Source organism: Rhynchophorus ferrugineus, unplaced genomic scaffold, assembly GCF_030347505.1.
Source record: "Rhynchophorus ferrugineus isolate W39M unplaced genomic scaffold, kcgeb_rfMv2 rfM7, whole genome shotgun sequence".
Classification (NCBI taxonomy): domain Eukaryota; kingdom Metazoa; phylum Arthropoda; class Insecta; order Coleoptera; family Curculionidae; genus Rhynchophorus; species Rhynchophorus ferrugineus.
Window position 1 is genome coordinate 25,729,334 of NW_027472586.1, and position 17,196 is coordinate 25,746,529.

The window sequence follows — 17,196 nt, forward strand, 5'->3', positions numbered from 1 at the left end:
AATTATTTCTATATTATTTTGAAGTAATAGTTCAGAATTAAAATCACCTTTTACCTAATGAACGTCTTACAACTCTCTCTCTACATTAGTCTTTTTTGACTTTATAATATTTCCTAAATATTCTCTTCCTAAATCCCATTTTAGATCTTTGCTGTCATATTAAGCATGGAAACGCGCAGAATGTCATATTGTAACTTCCAAACCAATCAAATTTCTGTTTGGGTTGGTTGCAAAGTTTTTGTCAATATTCCATGAGTCAATTTTTTAAAAAATTTTACATCCAAAATTGTGTTGTGCAAAAAAGAAAATACCAAAAAGAATTCAATTAGTTAGAGCCTTGATGCGTTTCTCCATTCTCGTTACTGTCTTAATTGCTGTTAATTACTGTTGTACTGCAGATCGAAGGTGTCTGTAGAAGTGGAATTAAAAGTTCAAACCAACCTAAATCATTATCTATATATAATAAGTTGAAATTGTTTCTTTTGATGAGAAAGTTTTAAGATATCATTGAAAATCATAAAAATATACAAGTACATGGAACTTATGGAATATTATTGGTGCAATATAATATAATTAAAATATTTTTCACTTTTTATAATTTTTTTCCGTCTTCTAGCACCGCGCCGAAAGAACAATCTTGGTTTGGTAGTGAAACTATCATCAAGCTATTTTCAAACTTATTCGACATATCGAAACCGTTTAGTCAAGCCATTCCCATTTGAGCTGCTTGAATATATCTATAACATTACTCGTTAGACAGTATACATTGCTGATCACACCCTATTCTAATCTCCTGGACTAACTCATAACTTCTTGCACTTGGGATGCATTTGGATATCGGTGCCGGTAACGACACGATACCGACATATCGGGGAGTGTGAAAGGGTTCCATTTGTTTAGGTGAGATTACGGGTCCACCGATATCTGTGTCGTGTCGGTGTCAGCACATGTGAAAACGTACATTGACGTCACTTACCGTTTCCTAACCATTATTTCCGCATTTGAACCTTTGTACATTTTAGCGTGCTTCGGTTTTATTTGGATTATTTGTTTCATCTTTCACAGTTAAAAAATTGTTATTCTGCAACCAACGGAAAGAAAGGATAAATGAAAAATTGAACTGGAATCAACTTAAGAAAATTAAAAATTTTATCGATGTCAAACATACTGAAATATTTTATGATGATAATTTGAAGATATAAATGCAAATTTATTTTAGGGCAATCTAAATATTCATTTTACATAGTTGATAGCCTTCGAAGCAAAAATAAGTTTAAATTATATAAATTTGATGATGGAAATTTGATTTTCTTTGGCTACAAATTACATTTTCAGCATGACCTCTTGGATTTTCCCAACGCACGAAGACATATTTCACGGTGTTCCATCTAAATATTACCCACGATAATGATACGGCTTAGTATGTTGTTCCAAATAGTGGATACCATAGTATTTCAAATCAAAATATTTGGGTAAATAAAATATACAAGCTGTTTTTCTGGATAAATAAGTTTAATTTATTAATAGCCTTACAATCTTATAAGCATAAGCAACTACAATGCTTCATCAAGTACTTTAAAAAATCTGTGTTTAAACATTCTTTAACATATGAAATTCTTCTGTTAATTTTTAAACTAGATCTTTGCTTAGTTTCTTTTATTTAACTCGACTTCAGTGACAACGTTCGATTCATACATTTTCTGTACGTATGTATTGTTCGAAATGTTTATGATCGAAAATTTCTCTTTGTTTTAACACACAAATCAGGTTGTAAAAACTTGACAAAATCACATTCTTCATTCAGATATATGTCACTTAGTCTTAACTTGGTGAAGTATAGTTTATCGAACTATTCATTACACAAGAAATCAAATATTTGATATTGGCTTTTCGTAATCTAACCATGATGGGATATAATCTAATCGAAACATATACTGACTTCATGCCTACGTAGTCAACTAAATCAGTCACATTACATTAAATATAATTTTCTATATTATTTGGCAACTGAAAAAATAATAAAATTATTAGGGAATTATATACACAATAAACATATCGAATGAGGCTTACCCTCTAATGTTATCAACAGTGTTATTTACCTCCAAAATCCATTAATTACACTTTAGCCAATGATTAAATGTATTTAAAATAGTAAATACATACATAAGAATAATCTTATTGTTGTGACTAAATTACCAATGTTTAAACTATACTGGTCAGTTTCCCAAGGTTCAGATAGGTTCAACCCTGACATGGCCGATACATGATATGATGTCTAATTGCAACACAAAATAATTAAAATAATGTACAAATAACACCTGTATCTGTACAAACTGTCAAGTATGACTAAAATAACCAAGTCACGCACAGATTTGGAGCATTTTAGTGCGTATTTAGAATTTCGCTATTTCAAACAACAATTTTTCTTTTAAATCGATTTTTTTAACATGTAAAGTACATGCGTAGAATTGCCAAAAAGCAGATTTTCATTAATGGGCATCTAGCTTATAACAGAAGAGTAGGATATGGTGTGATCAGCAATGTATACTGAATTAAGAGTACTGTAAGGGTTGTTATAGATATATGTATGTACACAGCTCAATTGGAAATGGTTTGAATAAACGGTTTCGATATGTCGAATGTGTCTGAAAATAGATTGATGATTCTTTCACTACTAAACCAAGATAATTCTCTAGACGTGGTGCTAGAAGACGGAAAAAGAAGTTATAGAAAATATTATACTGCAGCAATAATTTTCAATAAATTAGATTTCCTTGTATATTTTTATGGTTTTGAAAGACATCTTAAAACGATCCCATCAAAAGCAACAATTTCAATTTATTGTACATTTTGATAATCATTTAGGTTAATTAGAGTTTTACAGACATCATCGATCTCCAATACGACAGTAATTAACAGCAATTACAACAGTAACGAGAATGGAGAAAGGCATCAAGGCTCGAACTAATTGAATCCTTTTTGGTAGGTTCCTTTTTTGCACAAAACAATTTTGGATGTGAAAAATTTTTAAAAATTGACTCATGGAATTTTAACAAAAAAAACTTTACAACCAACCTAAACAGACCTTTAATTGGTTTGAAAGTTACAATATGACATATTGCGAGTTTCCATACTTGATATGACAGCAAACAGCTAAAATGGAATTTAGGAAGAGAACATTTAGGAAATATTATGAAGACAAAAAACGACTAATGTAGTAAGAGAGAGAGAGAGAGAGAGAGTTGTGAGATGTTCATTAGGTAAAAGGTGATTTTAATTCTGAACTGTTACTTCAAAATAATATAGAAATAATTTTGAGTACATTTAGGTGATCTTTAGAAAGGTGCTCTGAAATGTTCGATTCTGAAAAGTTTACTCTGTGATTGATAAACACATAGAACATGAAACAAGTTTTTATTTGACACCCGTATAAAAAGTTTTTGTCACTTAAAAAATAAAGAAACTATGTAACTTCATCTCCATGCTAATATCAATATAACTAACATGATATAGCTGTAGTAAAGTATTCCTTGTAAAATATAAAAATAAAATCGGAACAACATGCCTTGTATTAGGTTTTTTTTCCTGATAATAACCATGGACGAACATTATATTTTCGCTTAAAGCTGGCCGAAGAAATGTCATATCCCCTGTTGTGCAATTGCAAATAATATAGTTTCCACTATCTGGAACAACATACTAAGCCATAACAATATCGTGGGTAATATTTAGATAGAACAGCGTGAGATATGTCTTCGTGTGTTGAGAAAATCCCAGAGGTCATGCTGAAAATGTAGTTTGTAGCCGGTAAAAGTTTCGGAACATTCAAATTTAAACTATAAATGATTGTAGTGTGCCTTGTTGTATGTTAGTTATAATCTCTAATTTTGATTAAATGTTTTGTATTATGATATGGTTATAATATAGACTATGTTATGTTAGATAATTAGACTGAACTATTTTATATTAAAATCAAGATTATTTTAATTAAAGTCAGAAATAAAGAAATTAATAATTTTGTCTTAACTCAGTTCTTAATTTTAGGTAGTTAATACTTTTAAATAAAATATGAGTAAATTATAAAGATTTGTTCATTGATCTATGCTACGTTTTATGTGATAATTTTACTCTATCGTGTCTTAGTTTCACTGATTTATGTTGACTTAGTTCGCTTGGTTCGGTTTGATATAGTGGGTGGCAAGGTAGTGGTGAGTTAATACTCATAATACATAATACATCATAACGATAATTCGTTTATTGACCCTAGTAGAATGGATTCTTAAACTAGAGACTGTCTCTGAAGATCTGTCGTTGTTTAGATAAGGAATTTAAGCGTTAGTGCGAAGTGCAAATGGATAGTGCCTTTACCACAATGGAGCCTTGAATTTACGAAGAAATATTTCAAAATTAATTTAAGAAGAAAACGTCAAAATATTTGAATGAAAATACAACTGAAAACTATAAAATGTATAAGCGAACTGAAGCGAGAGCAGTAGAGGAAAGTTAGGGCACAGAAGAGATAAGTTGAATAATGAACTGAGAAAGCCTAGCGAACGAAACTACTTGGTCAAGATAAGTATAAATAAAATAGCAGTAGAAATTTTTTAAAAATGGGACATCTCAAATATTACTCAATATTTGGATAAAATTCACTGATTATAGTAATTTTTTATAAATTGTATGCGTTCTCTTCCAATTCGCAGGCTCTTTATTTGGCAGATGTTTATTTCTTATTATATAATTTAATTAAAAATATATATTTCAATAAGTGAACTCACCGTTAAATCGTTATTAATCTTTATCAAACATATAAATAAATAAAATTTATTTATTACAATTTAATCAAGCAAGAATATAATTAAAACGCGAGAGCTTTAACCTAAAATTTTGTTTAATGCCCAATACCTAATGCCCTATAAAATAATCTAAATTATGATATTTGAAGTCGACTAGTGCCTATGAGGTTGTTTCTTTGTAGTATATCCATCAGAGTTGGTCACATCCGAACAAATTTTATTCCGGGTTTTAACTTTTGTCGAGGAAACAGTTGAAAACGCGGACTAATTTATGTTAATTCGACGACGACTTTAAGTTTTATTGTTAAAGTGTTACGAATCATTTATGATTTGGAACGGGACGGAATTATCAAGACCACTGATGGCTTTGGAACAAGAGAGAAACTTTATTTACATCGCTGGTATTTTATACTATTTTTGAACAGCCTGGAGACAAACTACAATGCCCTCTTCTTGTTGTAGTTGTTATTTTCTACGTAAAAAGTAGGAATTGGTTCGTCTATCGTCATGAATCATATATTTAACATCCCATCTCAATTTAAGTGTAGTTAACAACTAACCTAATTAACATTATGAATAAAGCTAATTAGAAAAATAATTTTAAATTGCGAGAACAAAACTATTACATTCTCTATACAGATTTGTTTGAACTTAGCACTATTGTATTTCTATATGGTGAAAAGTTAATTTTGCATAATTATTTAATTGAAGAAATCTGCACAATTATCTGATAAACAAACGTAATGAAAAATTATTCTCTATTCGAACACTCTTACAAACGTAGAACAATGATATAAATAGCCGCCAAAATACTATGCACTTTGAATGCCAATTATTTAGTGGGTTCTTGGGCTGTCAAACCTACATATGTGTATTTGCCTTCGAATGAATTTATTCCAAGTCACTGGGTGCCTTTATGAAATGGTATGAATTTAGTAAAACTTTTTCTAGTTGGTCACCACGTCAGTCGACATCACTTACTCCTTCAAGTCCACTATCGCCTTATATTAGTCCATGGTTTTTTGGCATCTTTTTTGTTCTCAAACATTCTTTATCCAGGTTTCCATTGGCATATCCAAATATCGGTGTTGCTATAATTTTGCTTTCTTCTTTTTTGAATTCCTTGAGCAGTCGTTAAATTATGCGTTTTTGACGAATCTTTAATCCCTCTTTTATCCCCTATATTTCCATTCCAAGAATGCAGTCTACTTCTGTTATACCTGATAGACTTTCCATTAAGACCACTGTTTTCTCTTCATATCTTTTTATTAATGCATCAGCATTTAATATTACCGAATTGTTACTACTTTTTGTAGAGTACAAACTTTTAAGCAAACAATATATCAAAGCCGTAAAAGGTATATGTTACATAAACAGCTCAGAAATACGATGGAATGATTGGCGCATATAAAGGATATTCAACTAAACGACTATAAGACTTATTTTAAAAATTCAGTACGGATGACTGAGACAAACAGCAATGAAAAATCGAAAAATTGTTTCAATTAGAAAGAAAGTCGAGGACACAAAAGAGGTAAAATTGGTAATGGTAAATCTAAGGAAACACAAAGCACCACAATGAAATAATGATGAAAACTTTTTAAAAAAGAATAAATGAAATATTATGAAATAAGTATCTCAAAAATTCCGTAACATTTTAATTAAAAATACTGATTATAATATTTTTCTTTTTAGTTATAGAATAGTGTTCTGAATAGTTTCTCCACGGTTTTGGTGGCATAGATGCGTCCTTGTGTCGAAATATTACATGTCCATTGGGCGGGTGAAAAGAAATCAAGTTATCAAGAAATCAAGATTTTGAATATAAATGTAAATATTAGTGACCCAGCAAAGATATTAGGTACATTTTAAAATCAGTTCTAACTTATGTTAACTTTTATAATGTGCCTTTCATTATATACAAAAATTGTCTTCGTATCATAAAAACGTGCATGGTGGTTCAAGCCGTAGTACTAACACTCGTAAAAGATCATTCGACGGAAATCGGTAGTCTAATAGCTGTAGTAAGAAGTGAAGAAGAAGAATAATAAAAGAAAAAAGATAATGAAAAAGAAAGAAAGAAGAAAGTGAAGATTTGACGAGATATGATTTAGTCGAAAGATGTTGATTCAAATTTCATATGAAAGCTTCACTTCAATTATTTGACGATCGGCTTCAAAATAGTTTCGTCCTGGTATAAAAATCGTTTAGGTCTCCGCATGTTTCGCTGCGTGCTTAATAAATGAAGGAACTTCCAGCATTTTAACTATTTTAAACGAGCTTAATATTACCGTTGGTAGTAGAAGTTTCAATTATGCCCAGGACGTTGATAATTGAGGATAATCCGACAAAATCGACGCAGCTCTCTGAACAGGAAAGAAGCTCGAAAAGGTTGATAAGAACAGCAGCTAGCCGAAAATGACACATATGAAGATAATACATATTAATCGCATTTTTAATCGTAGTTCACACAGAAGGGACACTATTAAAAAAACTAAATTTGAAAAAAACATTGTTTCAAATGAAAATTATTCGCGCGGTAGCCGATATCTTCATTATGTGATTATCTACAATATGTTATCAAAATATAAATAAAAGAAATTTATTCTTACTTGGTTATAAAAATTCATAAAAATGACCGGTAATATGCCTTTCTATACCTATTTCCCCTCTTAAGCAAGTAAACAAGAATATAATTAGTAATAAAAGTGTGGAATTCTTCACATTCTGGCTTGTTCGTCTGTATCGCCGACTTCTAACCATTGATCTTATAACAAATCATAGGGATCAGCCGGTTTCTAGTTAACAATTTTCGGGTTTTAGGCCCGGAACAATGACATATATTTACGCACAATCTGAGGGTCTAAAGCGCGTCGAGAGGCGCTCATGGGGATCATCGGTATTTGCGGCTTGAAACCCATGTTAATCCTTTCAATCGATACATAACTATAAGTTAAACTTGATAAATCCTAAAATTTCAAGCAAATTTCATTGTAGAAAATAAAAAGTACTTTGTTCAATAACGTCTAGCATCTAATAACGTCTTCATTTATTTCGTTCTTGATAAATCAAATGAAATTATAACAATTATTTTAAGCATCTATTGCTTTTAAAATATTAATAACAAAATAAAATTACGTTCATGGCTTGATACAACTTAGTACGTCTACAATATTTTCTAGAACTTTATTTTCGTATATTTTGAGTTATTTTTTTATTTTTTTATTTTAAAATATATTTTAAAGTCTCCTTTCACCAACTATGTGTTTATCTGGACTGGGCCTAAAGTTTAACGTGGGCTCCGAAAAACGGTCCTCAGCATTAAGCCTACCGGTTGGCGAGTGACCAACTTTAGAATTCATCCCAGAAGACATCCGGTCTTATCCAGCCTGGTTATTGGCGTGACTGGGATTATTTTCCTTGTCGGATTTTACACTTTTGCCTAGAACATTCACAAATTTTAAACAATCACAAACGTACATTTACAACCATGCCCCAGCAGGATTCGAACCCGCGGCTGTCGCAACAATAGGAGGACCATCCTATCGCCTCTACCACTGCGCCACCAAGCCGGCTTTTGAGTTATTTTAATATTGATATTTTCGGTAAAGATTAAAATAAAATTTAAAGGACTTTCTTCAAGTATTATAATTTATAAATTAACCTAAGGATTCAATATGACATGTATTTAGATTTAATTTCCATATTTTTAACATTTTAGTAGTATTTATTGTTTTATTATTTTTTCATTGTGTACTTACACGACATTGTTAGACGACAGTAAAAAACGCACACATCCATGCCTATACAAGTTTCGATTGGCTATAACTGCACATGCACACTTGTTCTAATCTAGCTTGAGAGTTTTCACAACTGCGCGTCCTTTTATATATACGCCATGTTGTTTAACACAGTTGTGGTTAGAAGTAATTTTTAGGTTAATTTTTTATTTATACTTTGTTGAGGTAATATAATTATTTAATAGGCAAAATTAGCGAGAGATAATGCGTTAAATAGTTGTATAAGGTATGAATTATTAGTCAAATATTATCATTTTACAACACTAATTTTGTTAATGTTACGGATATGTTTTTTAACTTATTTGAATATTATAGTAAATATAAGAATGAAATATTGTCATGTGTAGTATCTATCAGGATCGTATTAGGGCCCATAGGACAGCAGAACATACAACAAATAAGTATAAAATACACAGAGTTCAATAAATATCAATAAAATCCGCAAGAATATATGTAAAACTTTGTATTGTAGAGTGTGTAAGATTTGTGCGTATACGTGTATCTGTAGCTGTCCAGAGTATACGACAAAGAATGTTCTGTGTAAGCATGTGCATAAGTTTTTGCCTATAATGTAGCTAGTGCTCGGGGAAAGATGACACTTAAGCATTAAACTGCAAGACAAGAAATTAGAAAAATCATACCAAAAAATACACAATGGGAAGCAGAAGGAGCAAATAAGGAAAATCGCATCGATAACAAGAATCTCAAACCGAAATTGTTAATAATATGGAGAGGGTGCTTATAAATTATACAATTGTAATAATGTAGTGCTTATTATTTATATGGTTTGTGTGTATGTCTCTAAATTTGTATTGCTTAGATTTCATTTCCTTTATTTATTTTATTCCATTTATTGCAATAAAATTTGTTAAATCATATAATATTTCGACATTATCTCTTTGCTCCGAGGAGTTATATAAACCGAAAGAAAAAATAAATCACAAAGCTTCAGATCCTATGTTATCAATTTCTTACTACCACTTTCTATCAAGTCAATATCTTATCTTATATATCTTATATTTACACTATGCTGAAAATTCATGACACTTCGTTTAAACATTTAGCTTTTTTCTTCTTTTGAAATATGTGTAAAATAAGAAAGATATATGTATAATACCAAATAGACAGGAGAGCTATACAAACATGATCTTATTTCATTCATACCTTTACTATAATATTCAAATAAGTTCTGTTTCCATATTACTTAACATAAAAGTATCTCCTTTGTTCCATAACAATCTACAAAATTAGTGTTATAAAATGATAATATTTTACTAATAATTCATACCTTATACACTTATCTTCGCATTATCTGGTGCTGATTTTGATGATAATTATTATACTTTGCAATAATTGTATTACCTCAACAAAATGTAAATACAAAATTAACCTAAAAATGACATCTAACCACAACTAAGACTGTGGTACGAAACGCGTGGTAGAAAAGGACGCGAGTTGTGAAAACTCTCAGGTTAGATTAGAACAAGTGCGCATGTGTAGTTCTAGCCAATAGAAAATTGTTTAGTCATGGATGGCGAGGTCTTTTACTGTCGTCTAACAACGTTCTGTTCGTTGCCAAACGCTGTAAGTCCTTGCGGCGAACACTAGCGAACTAAGCAAAGTGCATGCGCACTACGACTTAAACCAATTTTGAAACCTGTTCGGCACGAATATTTACAGAATTCAGATCTGCTCATGCGCATTTTAAATTTTCTCACGAATTTTGTACCGAATACTCAGGTCTGCACCTACCATAATATACTTGAATATAACCAACAGACATTAAAACTGAGAAAGGCATGTGTATCGTATTATTTACACGGTCTTTCCGATATGCAACAAGAGGTACTATATTGCATGGTGCTCATATAATTCTGTCTATCATCTGTATTTTGAGCGAACATTTTGTAAATATGTGGTCACAGTAGCTATTTTCACCGTATTCGCCAACAACGCAGCGAACACATTATGAGTTATGCTTGGGTTTTTTTAAAATATGTTGCAGATGATCTCTGTGGAGTGTAGAATAAATTTGGTCATATATCACCCGAAAACTAGTAGAACAATGAATTCATATTATTATTAAACTTTCCTGACTAACATTACGCAAATATTATTGGAAAAAGACCTGGTTTACATAATATAACATTTTCCATTAAAATAAAACCTGCTTCATTAACCAAATTATTCACCAGATCTAGCTTCTTTGACCTCTGGCTTGTTTACCGAAGACAAGGATGAGCTCGATTTTCATCAAAGGATGGGATAATACAGTGATTAGAGTTAATAAATTGCACATAATAATTGCATATTAATAATTGCATATTAATGCATAAATTGCATTAATAATGCACGGCTGTAATTTTATATTGAAGTTCAGGGAGATTATACTGACCTAAATTGATTAATAGTTATTAGATATATCATGTTCTTTTATTATATCTCAGCAATAACTTTGAAGATAATTCTGCTAGGATTATCTCTTTCCGCTTCTGATAGGTGATGCTTAATCAATCTTAATCTGGAAAATATATATTTGCATCTTCTATAAATTTATATTCAATAAAATATAATTTATTATGTATCCTGATCTGATTCTCTGGTCATCCTGATTTTCTAAAAATATGATGACTTATACTGATGAATATAATATTGGAGGTGATTGATACTTGGTGGCTATAGAATCTAAAAATAATCTTCACCTTTTTTGGTAGTGAAATTGGAAATATTATCTTTGTTGTGTATGTTAGGAACATGGTAATGATTTGCTTCGAGTTGATTGAGTTGTTTGAAGGATGTTTACCGTAAGGTTTTGAAAGAATATATACAATTTTGAGAAAATCATACAAATATCATGCAACATATGATAGTAGATTTTGCTCCATGTTGGTAACATTGCTTCCCTTCCCTTCCTAAATATCTTCCCTGGCCTGAAATCGCCAGAAATCAACATTATATAAGTATAATGTACTTGTAAAGGGTTCATATTATTTTGTCCATTCTGTTTAATACATTTCCAGGTGCTTTTAGTGTAAATTAGCATATTTTGATTCTAGTAAAATAAGTAAAGATATATAATAGATTATTAAAATAAATTTTAGAAGATATTCACATGAATTATGAAATTAAATCGATTGGACGACGTTTTGGGGAAAATGTATCACCAGAATTAATACTATTATTAGGAACTATCGACTGAAATCGACTATCGACTGTTTAGTAATCGTGTACTTTTTGCTATCGACTGTTTCAGTCGCTATTTTTGGTTCGACTAATTTTACTACTTTTTACCAGTAACGATTTCAGTCGACTGTTTTCAGTCGCTATACTCGGTCCAACTGATTTTGTTACTATTTACTATCGACTGTTTCAGTCGTGTACTTTTAGTTACTATTTTTGGTTGTGCTAGTTTTATTCGACCGATTCTTAACGTTCTGGCTCTGTCGACATCGACAAAAAAGTACCCAATTTATGTTTAGATAGATTTATATGTAATATGTATGGTTTTATGATTTTTTTGGTAGTTTGTTTGTAAATAACAATAAATTGTATATTTATTTGAATCGATATTTTTTTAAATTGTTAATGTAATAGCGTAAAAAGATTAAAATTGTGAGTAATAAATAGTAAAATACTTTTGAGTCTTTTTATGGCAATAATAGGTAATATTTCGGTTACTCTCCCGATTTTTGTTAAAAAATATTATTTTTTATTATTATTTAGTTACTGTGCTATAATTTTTAATCATGTCATACGTTATTTTTCTATGATGAGTATTTATGATTATTGAACATTTTTAGTTTTAGGGTTTTAATTAAGTTCTATTGTATTGTCTATATCTATTATAGTATATTATTTGAAAATATCAAATAACATATTAAAATACGATAAAACATTTGTGGCGTATTATTCCATTCCAGAGAAAAATTCCATTACTTTTTACAGATCCACAGAACATTCAAATATAAAAGTAATTCTACTTCATTTAAAGTTAAATTATTAATTGCATGTTAATAGTATTCTGTAATTATTTTTTTCCTTTTTTTTAAACTTAGTATGTGAAGGAATATGTACATCTCCGTCTTGCTTATGCTACCGTTGGAACATATTAGCACATATAAAATTAACTGCTCCAAGCAATTATCTCCGTTCTTTCCTCTCTCACAATTTATACAGGAAAAGGTTCGTACATCTTTGTCTGACTTCACGAATTGAACAAAACAATCGAACCATGCATTTGACTGAAAATAGTAATTACTATTTTCAGTCGCTAATGTTTTGACTATTAACTGTTTTGCGATTATCGACTGTTTTCAGTCGATAGTTCCCAACGCTCATTAATACCCATTAATAATAACCCTGATTCGTGTGATGATAAATTATTTCAGGGTGGAGAAAATATGAAATTGGTCATTGCTTTATAAATCGATGCGGATGGGACTGGCTGGTATCGCCCATCTTGTCGAAGAAATGCGCCTGGACGCGTATCTAGAAACCGAAATGTTGTCGGCAACGAAGTTGGCGGCGCGCCGTGAAACAGTTGCAAATCCACCGTCGTCGCGACGACCCGTCCAGAAGGGAGGCGTCTATTGACCGTCGGATGAATTGAACGCGCTTTTTCGAAAGTTTACGGGAACTTTGAACTAGTTGCAAGGGACACCAGTGACTTTTACGATGCGTGCATAAATTCTGTCTCGTTTTCTATTTCGTTTTTGGTTCTAAATCCTGATTATTGTCTAATCCGTAAGTATTTTTATGATGTTATTCTATTAAGTACATTGGGCATTAAATAATAATTAAAAAAACCCTTAATAAAGTTGACTAGCTATTCTAATTTATTGAATATTATTAATCATATCATCATATATTTTTTCTTATATTAAGAAACTACACTTCTTATAATAATTTATTAATTAAAATAAATTTATGCAAAATATAGTTCTTAAATATACTCATATATTTGATGAATATTTTATTAAAATATAAAAAAAAATATTATTGGGCTTTTTGATGTTAAAATGATTATTAACATTTATATCATGATATTATTATATGTTACCTTACATCTTATTAGAATTAGTAATATTATTATTGATATTTTCTATTTTTATTTTTATTTTTATTTTAAAAATGATTATTACCTCTGAATTTCATTATTAGTTTTATTATTACTAGCGATCGTCCAATGATCCTAAATTCAACCATAGTTAGTTCAAGTTAATTACATTTTTTATAAGTCTCCGGCGTTATGTAATCAAAATAAAGTGGAAAAGGTATACTAAAATAACTTAACACTTTAACAGTTCTTACCAAAAATTGTTTTGTATATTATAATAAAATTACAAATATGTTAATAAATAAAACATCAAAAATCAAAAGTCCTTAGCTTAATAAATGTTTTAGTCAAAATTTAATTTTTGTTTCAAGTCGTTAATGGATAGAAATCATTAAAAGATACTAAAATCAGTTAAAAATAAAATTTCTAAAACATAATTTTTTCTATATGGACATCCGACGGTTAATTTGGAATTATTAATAAAATAAATATAGTCAAATTTTGATAACGTATTAGTTAAAAAATATTAACACTATGTAGACATCCGTAAGTATTTTTATGTATTTTTAATATGTTATTCTATTAAGTACATTAGACATTAAATAATAATTAAAATAACCCTTAATAAAGTAGACTAGCTATTCTAATTTATTGGATATTATTAATCATATCATCATATATTTTTTCTTATTTTAAGAAACTATATTTCTTATAATAATTTATTAATTTAAATAAATTTTTGCAAAATATAGTTCTTAAATATACTCATATATTTGATGAATATTTCATTAAAATATAAAAAAATTATTATGGGCTTTTGATATTTTAATATCTTTATTAAAATTTATATCATTATATTATTATATGTTACCTTACATCTTATTAGAATTAGTAATATTGTTATTGACATTTTTTATTTTTATTTTTATTATTATTTTAAAAATGATTATTACCTCTGAATTTCATTATTATGATCGTCCAATGATCCAAAATTCAACCATAGTTGTTGATTCAATTTAATTACATTATTTATAAGTCTCCCGCGATATGTAATCAAAATAAATTGAAAAAAGGTGTACTGAAATAACTTAACACTTTAACAGTTCTTACCAAAAATTATTTTGTATATTATAATAAAATTACAAATATATTAATTAATAAAACATCAAAAATCAAAAGTCTTTAGCTTAATAAATGTTTTAGTCAAAATTTAATTTTTGTTTCAAGTCGTTAATGGATAGAAATCATTAAGAGATACTAAAATCAGTTAAAAATAAAATTTCTAAAACATAATTTTTTCTATATGGACATCCGACGGTTAATTTGGAATAATTAATAAAATAAATATAGTCAAATTTTGATAACGTATTAGTTAAAAAATATTAACACTATGTAGACATCCGTAAGTATTTTTATGTATTTTTAATATATTATTCTATTAAGTACATTAGACATTAAATAATAATTAAAATAACCCTTAATAAAGTAGACTAGCTATTCTAATTTATTGGATATTATTAATCATATCATCATATATTTTTTCTTATTTTAAGAAACTATACTTCTTATAATAATTTATTAATTAAAATAAATTTATGCAAAATATAGTACATAAATATACTCATATATTTGATGAATATTTTATTAAAATATAAAAAAATTATTATGGGCTTTTGATATTTTAAAATGATTATTAAAATTTATATCATTATATTATTATATGTTACCTTACATCTTATTAGAATTAGTAATATTGTTATTGACATTTTTTTATAAATTTTATTATTTTAAAAATGATTATTACCTCTGAATTTTATTATTAATTTTATTATTACTAGCGATCGTCCAATGATCCAAAATTCAACCATAGTTAATTCAAGTTAATTACATTTTTTATAAGTCTCCCGCGATATGTAATCAAAATAAATTGGAAAAAGGTGTACTAAAATAACTTAACATTTTAACAGTTCTTACCAAAAATTATTTTGTATATTATAATAAAAATACAAATATATTAATTAATAAAACATCAAAAATCAAAAGTCCTTAGCTTAATCAATGGTTTAGTCAAAATTTAATTTTCTAAATAATAGTTTTTGTTTCAAGTCGTTAATGGATAGAAATCATTAAGAGATACTAAAATCAGTTAAAAATAAAATTTCTAAAACAACATTTGTTCTATATGGACATTCGACGGTTAATTTGGAATTATTAATAAAATAGACATAATTAAACTTTGATAACGTATTAGTTAAAGAAATACTAACACTATGTAGACATAACATGTTTCTCAAAAAAATGGTGGAGGCGAAATTTGTATCACATTAACATGTATACAAAAGCACGGATGTGTGACAATTGGGATTTGATCAGCTTATAATGCTCCTTAATATTATTATACTTCGGTGATACTATTGTATCTAAATATATTTTTAGGTGTTATCTTTGGACAGAATCAGTCCCTTAAATATTATTTTAAACATTTTATCAATGGAAGATAAAAGTAAACTTTGTATAAATCTTGATGATCATGAAAATATCAATACATTTAACATCAATATCAGGAAAAATTAAAACTAATTTGATAATTTCAATCATGTTTCTCGAGTAAATAACTAAAGTAACAATTAATTCAATGTTTGAAGAATAAAAAAACACGTTAAAAATTATCTAAATTATCTCTGTGTCATATGTCCTATAAAATAGTTTATGTAAATATAACCAATTAAGAAATCCTCGTCCTTTAGTAAAAAAGGGGGCAAAGTTTTGGCTTAGCCTATCAATCGATTTTCATTAGTTTACCAATATTATCGTTATCATTAATATACCCCAGCGAAAACGAATTGTAAAAGTTCAGAGCACTTTTAATTATTTACTAAGCATTTGTATATTGAATAATAAACTTGTTAATGAAACTTTGATTACCAAATCGGCAATTTTAGTGTTTTGTAAAATAAAAGTGAGGTTTAACTAGATTTATATGTGATTGGTGTATTATATGCATTTTAGTTAATACATTTATTATAAATCGGGATGTGAGTCAGCCAATTATGTATAAATTAATTAAAATGAAAACAAATATATAACCGCAAAAGTTAGGTTTCTAATTAATATTTATACTTACTATATCAGTGTTTTTGTTAAATATATTTTATTTCATATTATGTTGGTTTAAACTGAATTAAACTAAAACAGATAATTGAACATTCAACACTCTATCTATCAATCTACTATCTGTTTGCCCTACATCAGTAATATACGTTGCTCATATGACTATAACCAACTTATCTTTATAACTTCCATATTTTCCTTTACCTTTGGAAAAAGAAGTTATTTCATATTATGTTGGTCTAACTTGATTTTAACTAAATTAGATAATTTTAAATAGATAACACTAAATTTATATAATTCAATACTCTATCTATCAATCTACTATCTACCCAAAATCAATGATATGCGTTACTGATATGACTATAACCAACTTATCTTTATAACTTTCATATTTTCATTTAATTCTCTTATTACGTCTATAAAAAATAAATAT

General features: G+C 28.5%; 1 protein-coding gene across 2 annotated transcripts in view; it reads left to right on the forward strand.

The window, feature by feature from the left end:
- Nucleotides 1–13,200: 13,200 nt before the first annotated feature.
- NPFR (Neuropeptide F receptor) overlaps nucleotides 13,201–17,196 on the forward strand; it is a 245,932-nt gene continuing 241,936 nt past the window's right edge. The window contains exon 1 of one of the 2 annotated variants that reach the window (XM_076409734.1): nucleotides 13,201–13,339. The gene's annotated coding sequence lies outside the window, so the exon portion shown is untranslated. The remainder of the gene's footprint in view (nucleotides 13,340–17,196) is intronic. The other variant, XM_076409733.1, reaches the window with a different exon arrangement.